Source organism: Salvia hispanica, chromosome 5 (genome assembly GCF_023119035.1).
Source record: "Salvia hispanica cultivar TCC Black 2014 chromosome 5, UniMelb_Shisp_WGS_1.0, whole genome shotgun sequence".
NCBI lineage: Eukaryota > Viridiplantae > Streptophyta > Magnoliopsida > Lamiales > Lamiaceae > Salvia > Salvia hispanica.
In genome coordinates, this window is record NC_062969.1 from 14,282,999 (window position 1) to 14,302,132 (window position 19,134).

Below are 19,134 nucleotides of genomic sequence, written 5' to 3' on the forward strand. Positions count from 1 at the left end.
GGGAAGTACTTGTGTGTCCGACGACCGGGATTCCACACAACCTACGAGTTCCTAGACCAAGTGATCTAGTGGACTTGCTGGATCTGGGGAACCTGCCTTATTTGAATATCGCAACACTGCACACACACTACACTTGTACTGTCACATCCCAAGTAGCTTCATTACACTGCAGGCCCCTAGGGAAAAAAAATACCTCCACATAACCCTACCCTTTTACATAATCACAAATCGTGTTTTTTCGGTCTATATTGCCCTTGAGCCCTAAAAGGGCATTCTAGTCATTTCAACCCACCGTCTGACATTGGTGGCCTGCATGCGCTGCGCCATCTACTTTCATGACGCGAGCGATTGGACGTTTTGTGCAGCGCCATTTCGTCTTCCGTCTTCTTCCACATATACACTTAGAATGAGAATTTGAATTCATTCTAAAATATTCACATTTTGCGGTCTCTACAATTTACAATCTTTCCCTTCATACCACTTCACTCCCACCTATCTACTCAAACTCAGTATCTGTTGTAAACCCTCCCTTCGTCCTTGAAGTCTATTGCATGAATGGCCCCAAAATGGAAGCGAGGTGGGTCCGCCGGTGCTTCCTCCTCGAGAACTGAGGGTCGGCGTAAAAAATGTCCCGCACCTTCGCCATCGCCATCATCGCCAACGCCAACACCACCGACATCGGCCTCGTCATCACGTTCATCATCGTCTGCGCCGCCGCGTAGACATGGACCGGAGGTCATCGATGTGGATAAAGAGACTTGAGATGTCAGAGATCCTGAACTAGATTTTTTCCATCCCGAAGAAGAATACAGTAAGATTGAGTTCTGAATTTTTCAAAAATTTTCAAAATCACAAAATTTCACTGATACATAGTCTCAGTTTGTGATTTAGGGTTCCGAAATTTGTTGGTAATTTAGATCCATATCTGAATTATGTTAGTTAGGTTAGGTTATTTAATGTTGTCTAATTTTGTCACAAGTTTAAAGTTGTCTGATTTTTTCACAAGTGTAATGTTGTCTAATTTTGCCACAAGTTTAATTTTGTCTGATTTTGAATAACAGGGGAGGCTCCTGGGAAGTTTTCGGTTGTTTTCCATCATGGTGGTTCGTTCTTCGGGGCCAAAGATGAGAAGAAGTATGTTGGTGGTTATGTGACTTTCTTTAACGACTGCGACATTAACCAATTCGCCCTGATAGACTTGTCTAGTATGGTACTTAAGTTGAAGTATGATAGGAAGACAATATGCGAGTTTTATTACGTTCATCCAAAGTATAGTCCTGGCTGTGAGGGCAAACTAATAGGAGGTCCATTGATGCCCATTGTTGACGATGAGCACCTCATCGAATTCCTCAAGGTTGCTGCTACTAGCACAAAGCTAGTTCACATATACGTTTTGGAGATAACCCGAGCTGCTGCTATACTGAAAAAGATGGAAGAGGAAGCGCAAGCGCTTCTCAAATTCAAGACACGGAAATCCATAGGAGTTATTATTGAAGAGATTGAAGAAGCTGAAGTTGAACCAACTGTCCCAAAGGTTCCACCGAGGAAGAGGATGCAGGAGCAGAAGGTTCCACCGAGGAATAGGATGCAGGAGCAGAAGGTAGTAAACAATAAGCCTCTGATGATTGGGTGGTATGATAAGGACGTTGTGTTCGATGAATATATTGTAAAAAGTCTGGAAGATGCCCGTGCTAAGTGGAAAAGGGACGACGAGGTAGCACGTCAAAATTTGGAGAAAGTCTTTGCAGAGGTTTCCTCAGAAGCAGTAGTATCCGACGTCGTACCATCCGAAGCAGTACCATCCGAAGTAGTGTCTTCGGTCGAAGTGATGGCAGCCGTTAGATAATCAATAACAGAAGTTGTTGAAGCTGTACAACAACCAATACCAGATGTCGTTGAACCTATGGCAGATGTTGGACAAGTTGGAGGAGAAGACCTCCATGCACACGTGCAAGAGGTAATTTGTTGTGATATTAAATGATTCATATCATAGTACCCCGTTTGTGATTTGTGATTCACAATGATTGATGTTAGTTACCCGTTTGTCAGTTGTGATTTCCATAAATGATGTAGTACCCCGTTTGTTATTTAGTATTTTGTTTGGTTGTGTTGAGCATGTGGACCCAGTGTATTGATTCACTTTTGTATTGCGTAGGAGGTAATTGGTTCGTCATGCCCTGAAGATGAAACTGTGGGTGTGAATGTACTTGAAGAGGTGTACCAACCGGTGATGGACGGTGAATGTGAACTACAAGCGGACATTCGGGTTGACAGTTCATTTATCCCGATTCTTGAGGACATTACCCATGAACTGTTCACGGACGAAGTTCACACCTCTGTGCAAGAGTCAGCTCCAACTGGTGTAGTTTCAGAAGAAGCCCATCCAACTGCAGGAGAAGTACCCGATCAAGTTGTCCAAGATGATGTTTATTGTCCATCGTTCGAGTATGTTCCCGGCGGATGTCATCTGCATAACGAGTGATGTGAGACTGATGATGAGGATGGGGTTGGGCATTTTATCTCCTTGGCAAGCATGTGTCGAGATGAGCAGCTATTTACATCTTATTACCAGAGCATATGTCAGCAACAACCGGAACAGTAGCGAAGTGCGGATGCAGACACCGAACAAGAAGGTACTGGAGAGCTGAATGGTGAGGGCAATGCATGGGCAAAGAAACACCGAAAGTACTCCCCTGTTGTGGAACAACGGAATTTGAAGGATAAAAACCCACTATGTGAGCAAGAAACAGTGGATGAGCTACAAGATCTACAAGATCTTGAAGATTTAGAGGGGTTCAAGAAAAAGGGTTTAAAGTACACTCCATTCAAGCTGACCGATGAGCTTCCATGTTGGAAACCTGGTGATATTTTTAAGGATCGCGATTTCTTCTATGAGGTCATGCGCCAGTACGCCATAATGACCAGACGACGTGCGGATGTCATAAACAATGATGGGAAGAGACTTCGTGCCATTTGTAAAGGCAAAGCATGTGAGTGGTATGTGTATGAAAGGAAGATTAAAACCCACAACAATACCGATTATGTGGTAATGAATATTCATAGAGATCATGCTCACACGTGCTCGCAAGTGTTGGAGCAGAGATGGCTCACGTCCAAGTGGCTAGCTGCGCGTTACATGGAGAAAATCAAAGCAAATCCCCACATTCCATTGGCAGCTATACGGCAGTGTGTGGATGAGGAGTTCGGGCTGAAAGTTGGTAGGATAAAGGCGTATCGCGCAAGAGACATGGCATTAGAGGGTATCTTTGGCAAGACAGGACTCCAATACCGACGATTGTTCTACTACAAGTCAGAATTGGAACGGACACACCCTGATTCGAGTGTGCATTTACACTACAAGAACTTCAGGGAGCCTGAATTGGTAGGCCCCAGATTCTTGAGGTTTTATTGTTGCCTCGGGCCTTTGAAATCTGGTTGGATGCGTTTCTGCCGTCCAATTATCTTCTTAGATGCTTGTTTCTTGAGAGGTATGTACATGGGACAACTTATGACGGCCATGAGGATTGATCCAAACAATGGTTGGTGGCCTATTGCGTGGGCGGTGACTGAGGCCGAGAAATACGCACAGTGGAAATGGTTTCTCGACTACCTATCAGAGGACCTTCACATACACGATAATGCCCCAAGATACGTCTTCATGTCTGATCAACATAAGGTACGAGTAATGTAATTTCAGTAGAAATTATATACTCTAATTGTGATATTTAAATAATGAATACGTTAACTGCGATTTGGCATATAGATGAAATAGTTCGTTTGTGATTATAGATTTTGTCGTTTGTAGAGGATTATACATGTGCTACTGGGTGTTGTGTGTTGGGATTACTCATGTATGTGCTAATGGGTGATGTGTTCCATGAATTTGGTAGGGTCTTGCAAAAGTCATCGCTGAGGATTTCCCACAGAGCGAACATCGCATCTGTGTCCAGCATATATACAACAACTTCAAGAAGAGATTCATTGAGGAGAACTTTAAGGAACTATTGTGGGAGCTTGCATCAAGTACAACCCACGAACAGTATGTGGAGCGGATGGAGGCGTTGAGGATTATATATCCCCAAGCACATCAATACCTGCTCGGTGTTGCTCCAAAAGAAAAATGGGTGAAGGCGTATTTCTCCTCACATGTTTGTTGTGATGTTATCTTGAACAATATCTGCGAGACCTTTAATTCAAAGATAGCAATTGCTCGAGAGTTGGCCATTATAACCATGTTGGAGGAGATCCGGACGAGTCAAATGGAGAGGATTCAGATTAGAGGCCAGTGGGTCAAGACATACGATCATGCTCTGCCGCCTGTTGTCAAAGAGATTGTGGATAAGCTGTACGACATGGCTTCTTCTTGGAGAGCAACATGGAATGGAGAGGATTCGTACCAGGTGACTGGACCGTCTGGCCAGTATGTAGTCAACATGCGTGATTTTACTTGCTCGTGCAGATCATGGCAGTTGACTGGGATCCCATGCACTCACGCTATCGCGACAATCAACAAAAATGGGAAGGATGTAGCAGACTATGTCTCCCGGTATTATTTACGATCCACAATGTCGATTCTGTACGAGAATGTCTTATACCCAATCAATAGGATGGATAATTGGTCCAAGACTTCTAGTGTTGGATTTGAACTGGCGCCCCCAAGGACGAGGCGACAGCGCGGACGGCCAAAGAAAGTGAGGCGTGAAGAGCCTCAGGTTCGTCATCACGAGGATGGATCTGAGTCACTACGACGAACCTTTATACTCAGATTTCGTCGGTGCGGACAAGATGGCCATAACAGGAGAACATGCATCAATGATCCCCGTGTAGAAGATCGAACCGAAGTAGGACAGAATTCACAACCCAGTCAGCCACCCACGACGGATGGCGGTGACAGAGTTCAAAACCAAGAGGTACTATTCAGTACGATTATATGAATTCCCTACCCACTGGTCAGTATTTTAACGGTTTTAATGGTTTTGTTTGTCACTTACAGACCAATCGGCCTTGTAGGGGACGACCTAGCACAAGTCGGGTAAGGCAGCCAAATCAAGAGGTAGTATTCGATATCAATGTATCACTTTTCATTTCCTAACCTAACTATTGGCATTCAATTTGACATGTTTGTTTTTTGTTGTTTGTTGTAGACCAACCCATCTGATCCAAGGGTTGGCACACGTCGGACCAGGACCAAGACTCATCCGCAACGTTGTGGCCGTCGCAGGGATCAGGATTGAATAATCGGGGTGATCAAGTGTTGGGAACATGAAAACTGTAAACAATGGTGTTGGTTTTTGTTAGTTTTGAAGGTTTTTGTGAAACATTAAGCTGGATATTGTTTTTTGACTATGGTAAGGTGGCATGGGAAGGCATGGGGTTTAGGTTAGTATTGAATTCTATCATGTTTTTTGTCTGATCAGTACAACTCATCATGCTTGCTTGTTTTCTTGTGAAGGCTAGCTCTTATGCCTTTTTTTGGCTGTATTCTAAGGCTATACTTTTGTATATGCTTATGGGACGTCAATTTTCCATGTTTATTGATTAAGCGTGTACGTGGGGTGTTATTCAACCAAACGTTTTGTACTTCATTCGAGATTAATTTAGTGCCTGCGGGTGTTATTCAACAAAAGGTTTTGTACATCGGGTGTTATTCACTAAAAAGTGTCCCTCTTCATAATTACAACACGAGTAGTTCAAGAAGAAAAGTGTTACCATTACATTAGGAAAATAATTACAACTTATAACAACAAAATTACAATCTTCATATTTCGGGACATTTTGGTGGTTTTAACAATTTCTAACTTAAGACCTACACACTCTTCAGTCTTCATGCTCAATTTTAACCTCAGCTCGTCACATTCCTCACTTTTCATGCGCAATTTATCCTCAAGAACACCTTCCACAATATTCTTGCATCGGAGTTGTTCTTCAAACTTGTCTCGTTCGACCTTGATTTTTTGGAAGTAAGTGTCTTGGCTTGGCGATAGACCCGCATCAAACCAACGAAAGAATCTGCAATCATCTTCCTTCCATATTGGACAACGATAGTACCGTCGACCAGGATTAGCAGCCGTCCTAGATGTCACTAGCTCAGCCTCAAGATCATGATTACAGTTCACAATCTCTGGACGAGGCCAATTCCAATTGAAACTTGACCCATAAGATTGAGAACTAGAAGAAAACATTGCAATAGGATCTGAATTGAAAAATAAAACCCAAAATTCAGCAATTTGCCCAAAAATTAGAACGACACAGCCTAACACACATAAACCCCTAAATTGAAATGAACACAACCAAAATCAGCTGCAGGAACACACAAAAAACATACTACATTTTACCGATACACACAAACCCTAATTTGAACTGAATACAACCAAAATCAGCTGCAGGAAAACACAAAAACCATCCGACATTTTACCGGTCACGTTGGAACTTACCTAATTTGTGATGTACGCTTACCGTGCTATGGATGAATAAGCGAGTAATCAACGGTAGGTTTACAGCAATTTCAAAAATCGTCGAGAGAGAGAGAGGCATACCCAAGCTGTATACCGTCGGTAGGGTTGGTCTGCGGAGGGAATTATGTTTGTAGTGTCAAATATGAAATGATTTAAGAGTGAAAATTATGAAGCATTACAGAGTGTAGGTCTGCTGTCAAAAACGAAATGTATATCGTCCGAAATTTGGGAAATTTCAAATATGATGACATTGCAGAGTGTAGGTCTGCTGCAAGACAGTGGAGTAGGTGTACAGCTTTTTCTTATTTGACTAAAATGCCCCTGAAGGCATTTGGGCAATATAATGGCTACAAATATCTGATTTGTGATTATGTAAAAGAGTAGGATTATGTGGAGGTATTTTTTTTCTCTAAAGGCCTGCAATATAACTTTTGAAAACATTAAGCACTTTTTATCTAGTTCACTCTTTATTTATATAAAAATAGCAAATGTGCTAGCCATATAAAAAAAGACATGTGAAAAAATATACTTTTTATATGACTTGCACATTTTGTATAATAAATGTGCTAGCACATTTATTATTGAATAATTTCACGTAAAAATATTTTTTCACATGTCTCTTTTTTATATGGCTAGCACATTTGTTGTGGTTGGACAATCAACAATTAAACAAGTCTTTTTTTTCATACTTTTAGTAATTAAACAAGTCTTTTTTATAGCCGAGCACATTTTTAGTGGTCGGACTACTCCGGGCGTATATATGGTGCTCGCCTTACCAAAAAAAAATTATCAACAATTTGCATTGCATACTTTGAATATATTTTGAACACTTAATATCAATATTATTAAGTAACGGTTCCGAGCACCATCTTTGTGCTTGGAAAATGCCGAGCACCGTGAATGTGCTCGGGAATTATAAAAAATTAATTAATAATTATTCTACAACAATAATAATTTAAAACATGTCAATATTTTGTGTTAGAACATATCAATATTCTTTTAGCAACATCTCAGAAAATTTGCATATATAAAAATTTGTGGATCATTAACCATAAATATTAAAATTTATTTTGAACATATAATATCAATATTATTAAGTAATGGTTCCGAGCACCATCTTTGTGCTTGGACAATGCCGAGCGTCGTGTATGTGCTCGGGGAATTATAAAAAAATAATTAATAATTATTCTATAACAATAATAATTTAAGGCATGTTAATATTTTTTGTTAATATATATCAATATTTTTTTAGCAACATCTCATAAAATTTGTGGATCATTCACCATAAATATTAAAATTTATTTTGAACATATAATATCAATATTATTAAGTAATAGTTCCGAGCACCATCTTTGTGCTTAGAAAATGCCGAGCACAGTATTCCAACCACTTTTAAGGTGCTCGGGATTATCCGAGCACAAGTAAATTACCAAAATCGATCACATTGCCTGTGATTGCAATTCTCGCAAGTTAATACATCATTTTTTTACATTGCCGAGCACAGTTAGGTGTGCTCGGAAATTTGCCGAGCACAAGATAAAGTGCTCGCTATATTCCGAGCACATATGAAGGTCTTGCTATTTTTGGTCGGGAAACAGTGATTTTTTTGTAGTGTTAACTCACTAGCTAGACCGGACTCGAACCTACGTAACGGAATTGTGTCTCTTATAATAATGGGGTTGCCATTGAATCTACACAATCCTCTTATTCTGCAAATCAAAAAACAAAAGAAAATAAAAGAAAAGAAACAATAGTATTGTCATGTCATGGCCGTCTCTAACATCCTGTTTCACTGCGCATTTTCGTATTTAACCTTATCCTATACTATTAACTATAGAATTTAGTGCACGCGTAACTTTTACCCTTTGAAAAAATATTATTAAATTTGCATTTTTATACTGTATATATCAAAGAAAAAAAATGATATAAATGCTTTAAAATCAATGTATGTAGTGCGAGATATGTAATGAGACCAGCCATATGTAACCATGACTAAAATTTACGTAAGAGTACGAGATATTTGTAACTATATTTTGGCCAAACGGGGAGATTGTGCCTAGCTTTTACTTTTTCATGACTAATAATATTCACCAAATTTTATTAGTGGCCTCGTTGATTTTCTAAGGTTCTGGAGAAAGTTTATGATTTCTTTTGATTGAACGGGAAGTTCATTATATAATGACTTTAGCTGATTACACTATTATGTATAAATCAAATTACCTAACTTCATTTTTACAAAGATATTGTTAACATTTTACTATCAGTAAACAAACATAGATAACCAGAATAGATTGCGACATGACATGTTATGATACAATAATACATACCAAGAAAACTTCCAGAATACTTTTTCTTTTTTTAAAAAAAAAAATTGCTTATTTAAGATATTTGAGGCATATATATATAATACTTACTACTTAGTTTGACCTGAAAGCCTTGTTGCAATTAGGTTTGTGCTCACAATTTGGATTTCTAATTTAGGTTCAGATTTTGTTTTTTAAACGTACTATGTATGAAATAGGAGCTATTGAAAATGACCACACATTATTTGTTTGTTTATTGGATTTCACTATCAGTCGAAACTGCCCCAAGATTTTCCAAATCCCATCAACGTAGACAGATCCCTAGTCATTTGATATTACTTCTTGGTGATTGTGATTATGACAATATATTATGGGTTAAATTTTATCACTGGACAATATAAAGTATAAGAAATCACGCCATGGCTTAGAATTTCATCATATTCTCTTGCTATCTTAGTCAAGATAGAAAATAACCCACTACAAAAAGTCATCCTATAGTATCGATCCTGTTACAATTACAAATTTACCATTAGAAAGATTTAGAGATTTTAATGTGTGGTTGTGGCTGGAATGAACGTCGTGTTACGACAGTCGACTGTATATTAGTTTGATATTATTCGTTTTGAATTAAGTTTGTTCGCATGGATTTGTTTTTGGATCACTATCCAGAGGCCTCAAACTAATTGAAGCTGAACAACCCTTATATATAGCTTCCAACTTCCCTTACTCATCCAAAGCCTTTGAGTCCACGCGGATGAATTTTTGGGACACTCTCAAAAGATCTCAAACTAATTGGAGTTGAGACAATACTCCACTTCATATGGATCCACCCCTTAATAGATAGGGGAGGGTTATCCGACTTATATAAATGATCAGACATGATTATTACCAAGACGATACAAGACAACCAGATTTAGAAACTTTAACAGTAAATTTAAGGATACTTTGGTTGTTTCATTACCGCCCAACTAAAACTTTGAAGAAAAATTTGATGTTAATTAGATCTATTAGTATGTAAACTTTTTTCGATTTTATACTCTTCATTGTCGAAAATTTTTCTAAGTGTGTTCGCCGATATTTTCCCACAGCATCCCCTGATTCACCTTGAGGTAATTAAAAGCAACTCAATTTGTTTTTGGTCATTATAGTTGAATATATGTATAACATATTATATTATTGAAGAAGATAGGAAATTCAGGGCCCTCCATAACTTAATTTATTTCGCTATTTTGCTAGAGTTTTGATGTATAGATGAGATGGATATTATACTACTTTTCGAACTTCAGTTTTTTGCATTTTCTTATATAAGCCAGCATTTGTCATGTGGCAATTTAGAAAAAGATGTATATATAATTGAATTAACCAAGAAAGATTATTGATGTAATCTACTTCCATCCGGTTATACCATATCCTAATTTTGAAGCGTGCCATTCATTTTTTTCATAGGTAAGTTGATTTTTCGCTACTTTTGGATATATTATATTATTTCAATGTTGATTACTTCGTAGTTTATTGCAACATTATAGAGTCTGCATTCCGTACGATCTGCTATTGCAATAAACATAAGCAATCTTTATAATATTATAGCGGCTGCATTAGATAGAAACAGGTATTGCAATAAAAATATCATAAGTTAATATACATAAATAATGTCGAAAGAAATGCTAGTATATAATTTTAAGTGTATTTTCGAATGTGAATGAAGTATGTGGCATTGTTGGTGTTCGATCCACATGCAAAAATAATGATGCATGTTGCATTGATGTAAATGAATAAAGTGCAACCTATATTATGGCCTAAGTGCAGTCTATACAATAAAAAAGGCCAGTTGTGAGCATGTAATTTAGGCAGTACTTACGTTCACGAAGTATTTTCTATATTTAACAACGGTTTTAAGAAATGTGAAGAAAAGTGAGATAAAATAGTTAATGGAATGTAGATTCATATTTATATATTAGTTTTATATTAGAATGTGAGTGTAATGAGTTAGTGGAAAATATGGTTCATTTACCAAAAATAGAAAAAAAGCAAAGTGGACAATATTTTAAAGACGGACCGAAATAGCAAAATTGGCCAACATTCCACGAACGAAGGGAGTATATATTAGGAACCACTGATCAAACATGGTGTAACCAATTTTTCTCTATAATTATTGAAACGGTTACGTCATCTATACAATACTGCCTCCGACCATAAAAATATGCACTATTTTATTTTTAGTTTGTCCCAATAATATGCACTTTCTTAATTTAGAAATTCGTTTATCTCTAATGAGGTAAACTCATTTTCCACTAACAATACTTTAGTTACTTTTTCTTTTTGCTTTTCTTTTACTTTATCATTTGTTTATTAGAATTCATGTCTAACTGAAATTGCATATTCTTGTGAGATGGAGGGAGTGGACAAGTTGTAGAGATGTAAAGATTGTAAATGCATTAATATATAATTTAGGAACCGCTGATCTAACGTGATGTAAGTTGTAACCAATTGTTCTCAATAATTATTGAAACGGTACACCATTAACTAAAATAAGTGAAATCATATTACAATATAAATGATGTAACCGTTATTATATGAAGGCTGTATTTTTAAGAGAAATACGAGTGTTAAGAGAAAATTTAAATAAAGTAAATGTTTCTTTAAATTGAAAAATAGCAAAATGATTCTTTAAGAGAGAATAATATATGGAGTTCTAGTTGTCTACAACACAACATATATCTCAAGCGTCAGTATCCAAATTATTGAAAATCATAGTCTGAAGTATAAAATTTTATTAGTTCTAAACAGATAAATATGTGACGACATCTTCCAAAAGATAGGCGAAGCAGCAGCAAGCAAATACTATATGTTTTTGTTTAGCAGAGCACAACCTGTCGTTATCAGCATACGCGCAAGGACTGAAAGAGTAAAAGAAGTGCTTCGACATCTCCCATCGTTACACCAAACTTAAATTTATTTTTTGAGTATACATCATACTAAAAAGTAATTTTGCTTCAATAATTTACACCAAATTCAAAATTTACACCATTTTTGAGTTTTTGTCTAAATTTTTTTTTATAGTGACACCATATTTGGTGTTGTTTCACAAAAAACACCAAAAATGGATTTGAGTTTGGTGTATGGTTGGAGAAAATTTCTACACCAAAAATTCATTTTTGGAATATGGTTGGAGATGGTTTTACAATTTATTTAAATAAAAAATTAACCAAGTAATATTACATCTGCCCATAAATAATAAATAAATTTTATCATTTTATACTAACCCGGCACATTATTTTAAATATGGATCACATAATATAGTAATACTATTTCATCGCCTCCGTCCCCTCTCTTACTTTATCAATTGCGCATTAAAACTCATATATTTATAATTTATTTATTTTTTGGACGAGGTAGTAGTAAATTTTTATCTGATAAAAGCATGAAGTCTTCAAACATGTGGAATAAATCTTAGTTTGGAGTATAAGATTGGGACCTTTTAAGTTTATAGTAGTAATTCTTTATTGGCTGCTCAAACCATAGCATTCCGGATGAATAGAGAGGCCAAGATCCCTTGCTATGCACAGTAGGGGCTGTGCTTTGAAACATAGCTTTCAAAGAACCAAACATAGATATTGTTTTCTCTTTTTTAATTTTTTTTTTAAATTATTGTGTGTGTGTATAAGCCACCGTCTCTATTGTGCAAAGCAGGAGATCCTGCCCGAATAGAGGATATATATAGTACATATGACGTTTTTTAAGAAAGAAAAGCAGTGTGATTTCAAAAAATCTGTGTTTATAAAAAGTAGTTCTTCCTGTTCAAATAAAAATAGTTCATTTTTCTTTTGGTCTATCTTAGTAAATATACTTCATTTTTCAAAATAAAATATTATTTTTTCTCTACATTTAATACATAAAACATCATTTCATACAATCTCCTATTATGAAAGATATAGAAATCTTCTATAGAATAGGGAGAGAATTATTATGTTTTTATTTAAAAGAAAATGCTCAAAGACAACTAAGAATGGTAAATGTGAAAGTTCAACAAATTACCATTCCCAGCAATGACTTCACTTGCGTAGATTGTCTTAATCGCGATTCTCTCCTAGAAGAGTCCAACTCAATGCATGTTACCATCCCTAGGCCTTTTGAAACCCCCAACAAATCATATCACCATTACATAGTTCTCCTCTCTGTTAAATACTTCTTCCCACTTTCCATCGGAGCAGCATTGGCCTTTGCATCTCCCAACTTTCGTGCCTATTTGTTGTTAATTAACCATTATTTATGAATTTGTTGATTGCTTGGTCACAATAAACAAAGATCCGAGAATGAAAAGAAAAGAGAACAACAAGAAACAAAAACTTCATTTAACATTATTATTCTATCTGTCTTATTCTAAGAATTGTTACGTGAGTTAAGTGTAAAAAGATAATAATAATAATATTTTATTTTAAAAATATGTCATTTAATATGGAGTATTACAAAAATAAAATATGTCAGTTAGACTAGAACAGATAATTATTAGGTTGAAGTGTAAAATAATTCCAATTAATTAAATTTTTTAAATAGTCATTAACATTAAACCACATACTGCCAAAGCGTTCTAAAAACATTTCAAAATCTTTGTTCCCAAAAGAAGCAAGATCTTATATTAATGATTTAAAAGCACGAATATTGAAATTAGAAAATGAAGTTTACCTACGCCACATGCTAAAAGAGGTAAAACAAGAAAACTATAATTAGAAGCTGCAAGGTGTCCCGAAATGGGTGGGGGCGAGGGGCACGAGGCGTACGGTGTTGGACAAGTGGAGATTGCCAGGACCGTGGAAATAAAAATGGGGCCCACCCATGAGCCTTAAAGAAGAGAGGCGTCACGTGGGCGAAGGGATACGTGGGATGCCTCATCGTACGGCGTCACATCGGACCACCCCCATTTATTGTTGTGTCGTTTTGCATGTGTCCCCTCCTTTACTGGCAACATTCCTCCTCGATTTATCACGTGACACCCACTCCCCCTTAACCATTTTTGACCAATCTTTCTCCCCCCTCAAACTTCTCTTTAATTCCTTTTCTAATCCCACCGAGTACCCCTATTTTTGACCAATTCTCCCCACAACGCCCCTCAGCTTCTCCTTATTTAACCCAGCATGCCCCCTTTTTAGGCCAATTATTCCACGCGATGCCCCTCAACTTTTTCGAATTCCTTCTTCCACCCGGCACTAGGTTGGTAATCATGAAGTAACCCTTGGACATTATTTTAACGATTTTGTCGTGCTGCACACAATCATCATCCCACAATTTTATTAGAGAGAGTAAGTTGGATGGTAATATCACTTTCTACTTTAGGTGAAGTTGCTTTGAGAATACTAGGTTTGAAAATTTAGAATTGATAATTTTTTATCCGATACGAAAACTCGACATATATATACACAAAATTAATGAATTTAGGTCAAGGTTTATTGAGTTTATGTGATTCTCGAGTTGACTCCTTAGAAAACTGGTAGTTTTGGGTTGAGTTTGAGTATAATCTGCTAAAAATTAACACTTCATCAGTTCCATAAAAATAGACGATGTTTATATTTTGGTACATCCCATAAAAATAATCTACTTCTATTTTGTTTTAATAATTTTGTTTCTCTAAAAGGGGTTCATTCTCCATTGACAATACTCCAACAATTATTTATTTCTATCTCTCATGTTTTACCAATTATCCATTAAAACTCATGTTATCCCAAAAATATTTATTTTTATGGGACAGATGGAGTATTTTTACTTAAATATTTTTTTTTTAAAAATATAATCTAAATTTATTGTCTAGCTTTGTATAAATGGGATTTAATTTGTGCAAATGAGGTTCAAATTAAGTAAATAGGGTTTAAATTATGTAAATTGGGTTTTTATTATGTTAATTAGGGAAAAAAATTGGTTTAGTAGTGCGAATTAAGTTTGATGGTTTAATTTCGAGTTTTAATCATGAAAATCAAGTTTGTGTTGTTATCACGTCTTATCAACTAATATTAGAATGTACTTAACAGATCCATGTCGAGTATGGGTTATGCCTCATTGGATTGGATAGTTATTAGATTGGCTCGATAAAGATTCAACCCTTGAAGTAAAGGTTAGGCTTTATTAGATTTAACAACTAAAACTCCCACAATTTGTTACCCCTATAAACAATTACTATTAATCACGATATTCATATAGTAGTATGTCTTTCTTTTTTTTCATCAATTTGAATTGATGTTCGAGTTATCTACGTTTTGTTTTATCTTGCAACATTATTCGGTTGAATTAAACCAAATCGACAAAGATTTAATGATTCCAAATTCGATTATTCGTCTAGCTCCGATTTTGCTCTCTTATACTCCCTCCGTCCCGCTTAAGATGATACGTTTTTCTTTTTAATTTGTCCCAACTAAGATGACACATTTCCTTTTTTGGTAACTTTCTCTCTCCAATTAATACACTCAACCACTTTTATCTCTCCTATTAAAATATACATCTTTCTTTATCTCTCTACTTTAATACTTACACTCACCTTCTCTCTCTTCAATTAAACACTTTAACCAATAACTCCTAAAACCCCGTGCCGGCTAAGCAATGTGTCATCTTAGCGAGGGAGTACTAAACAAAGAGATTAACATTCACAATATTCATCCGGAAACTTGAGAATAAAGATATTTTATGTACACTATCGAGTTAAATATTCTACTAAACTACTTCTAATAAATTGATTTTTATATAAATTGAAATTATATTACTCCATATTATAGCTGAATGCATCGCTCTATCGAGAATAGGACTAGCTAGGTTGTGCAAAAAGAACCTTAATGTACCATAAATATGGAACTATAAAGTTTGGTGCTAGAGCCGGTAAAGATATAGATTCTGCTATCTACATGTTGGATTTGGGCACATGCCTTTATAAGTGGCAACCTAAATAAGTTGTACGTGGACACTCTTTATGCTTATTATGGTTAAAATAATAACTAAACAAATAAATGTTTCTTCTTGCATCTATTGAAGTAGGACCGACCGGCTTAAAAATCGTTGTGCTCTATTATTGAGCTATACCTTAATTTAACTTTCTAGGATTTTTAGATAGACAAATTCTTATATCTAGGTCAATACTTCTAGGATTTTTAGATAGACAAATTCTTATATCTAGGTCAATACTTGATACTATCTACGTCCCATTAAAAGTAAATTATTTTTTCATGTTGGATAGTCTCATTAAAAATAAAATGTATTTTAAAATAAAAACAACGTCATTTTTATATTTTCATCTCTCTTAATTTTTTCTCTATTCATTAATTCACAAAACAATACTACATAAAATTTCTTGTCGAAATAACAATGTTTCATAACATAAAATGAGGTATTGTTTTATTATTTTGACACATTCTTATACCTTTTCTTTACTTTTTTTTTATTTATGGCGTATTTTGGTATATCTAAATTATTTGTTTGGTTCTTTTTAATTTATTTATGAGTTATACCTCTCATCCCTTCGTACTCCTTCAATATATTTATGATTTTTATTCTCATCTTTATCTTTTCTCTATTTTCATTCTTTCTCATTTAATTCATTTATCTTTCTTAAAAATATTAGTTATAATTTCAAATAATTAATATTTAAAACACTAAATGAAACATAGAACAAAAAATTAATTTAAACACTAAATGAAACATAGAACAAAAAAATAATTTAATTAAGTACTCCCTCTATCCTATTTTATGTGACATATTTTTTTTAACGTGTTAAGAAATAGAGAGAATGTGACAAAAAAAAAGGTCAATAATGCTTTTAGAAAAAAAGGCAAATGAGAAAGAAAATATTGTAAAAAAGTACATCAAATGAATTAAAATATATTGTTTAGGCCATCCGCAACGCTATCTCTTATCCGTCTCTTAACCGTCTCATCTCTTCACTATTCATGGGCCCCACTGTACTTTTCAGCTCATCTCTTAACTAAGAGACAACACCTGCAACCCTCCATCTCTTAACCATCTCTTAACTATTCATTCCCCATTTTTTATTTTTAATTCCAACAAATTCAATTAATAAAAAACACACTTCATTATAAATAAAATAAAATTACACTTTAAAATACCTAAAAAAATAAAAAAAAGACATAATTAAAAAACTAGAAATTACAAATTGCACACTTAAACTCAAATAAAAAAAAAAATGGAGGCAAAGAAGCAGAAGAAGGAGTTTTCTAGTGATGATCATCTAATGGTTGCCAAATTTTGCCCAAATGTGCTCCATTAGATCCTCCTGGAGTTGGGCGTGGGCGGTAGAATCACGTGTCCTTGCCCGAATAGACAACCGCTCTTGCAAAGACGGATGTACTCCCGTTCGAGGCGGACTACTTGCGGTTGAGCTTCCCGGGGTTTCAGGGTCGAACCAATTTCCCGCCTCAGGTCCTTCGTCGGCGACAATCATGTTGTGCAAGATTATGCACGTATACATGATGTCGACCATATTCTCCATAAACCACTGTCGAGCCGGGGCTTTGATAATGTTCCATCGAGCTTGGAGAACCCCGAACGCTCTCTCCACATCCTTGCGAGCAGACTCTTGCTTCTGCGCAAAAAGAGACTGCTTTTCGTCCGTAGGCCTGTTGAACGTCTTAACGAAGGTTGGCCACTTCGGATAGATGTCGTCGGCAAGATAGTACCCCATTTTATACTGGCGATTGTTAGCGACGAAGTTGATGCCCGGCGCTTTACCATTCGAACTTCAGCGAAGAGGTCGGAGTTGTTGAGCAAGTTGATGTCGTTGTTCGAGCCGGGGACCCCGAAATACGCATGCCAAATCCATAGCCGGTAGTCGGCGATGGCCTCGAGTATAACGGTGGGGTGGGTGCCTTTGTGGCCGCTCGTGTATGACCCCTTCAACGCCACAGGGCAATTCTTCCATTGCCAATGCATGCAATCGACACTCCCGAGCATCCCGGGGAATCCGTGCACTTGTTCGTGAAGACGGAGCGGCGTACCGACAATGCGGTGGTTGGCTTCTTCGAAATTCGGCGGTGAAGGCCCGGACGCCTTTGCGAGAAGTTCAACAAACAAAGTCACCCGGTGGATTCTCCGACGTGCAGGTATTCGTCGAACGCAACCGCCGTTTGTCCAAGTAGCAAGCCGACGGATCGCCGCAGTACATTTCGGAGCGTCGTGTGGCTAGGACGGCCAACAGCGTCGAACCCTTCTCTCCGAAGAACTCTTCCCGTGCCGCCAATGTATTCGCGATATGCAAAAATAGCGGGCGTGACATACGGAAACGGCGACGGAAGTAGATATCTCCCCACACCGGGTTCGGACTGAAGTAATCACGTTCCAACCTTGCGGCGGCTTCCTCCCGGTTATGGTGGATGTATGTCCGGCGTCGCCTAGGAGGCGCGGCGGCTTCCTCCTCCCTACATCGATCTGCTTCTAGCGATTCTTCCATTATTCAACGCATTTGCTCAAATGGATCCATAATTGATTAAATTTGGGAGAAGAAAAAAATAAAGGAATGATTTTATAGAAGTGATTGGAGAGGAAAGAAAGAGAGATGAGAGAATAAATGTGTGTTTGTGTGTAAAATGGAGAATGGAGAAGAGTATATATAGAATATATATATAAAAAAAAAATTAAAAATATTACCTTCAACGGTAATATTACTGTTTTTTATTTTAATTAATTTTTTTTTTTTTGAAAAATCTGATTTTTTTTAAAAAAAAATTGAATTATGACGTCATAAATCCGACGCCCACTCGCGGGTCGGCGAGTGGGCGTCACGCCAGCAGCCCGCGCGCGCCACGTGGCGCCGGGCGCGTGTCTCACGAGCTCGAGACTTGCCTCGCCGGAACGCGTCGGGCGTCGAGACATCTCGTCTCGTCGAGACGAGATCGAGTCCGCAACGAGGCAGCGTTGCGGATGCTCTTAGACACCTCAAATGCAATTTATTTTTACTAAGTTCCACAGATATACATCCTATATTGTGCAGTTTACTCTTGGTGAAAAGACTGACATGCCCTCTAATATCATAACTATAAAAAAAAAGCAAAAAGGGAATAAAAGATCAGAAATAGTAAAAATAAAACACTTGAAATTTGATAACCCCAAATTTTAAATTCCTTCGGAGATATTTATATAATTAACGCACTTGATACATTCGAAGTGCATTGTCTATATCCTTATTTTGTACACTCTAAAAGAATTTGTGAATTTTTACGATTTTCAGATTACTCTCAAACTTTTAATTTTCATTTCCAATGAACAATTGGTTATTTTGTATTTGTCGTCTAGGAAAATTTCTCTCACAAAAAAATTATGACAAACCTATATATTTAATTTATCATATTATTTGAGCCAATATTCAGTTGGTTTTTATACACAACCTC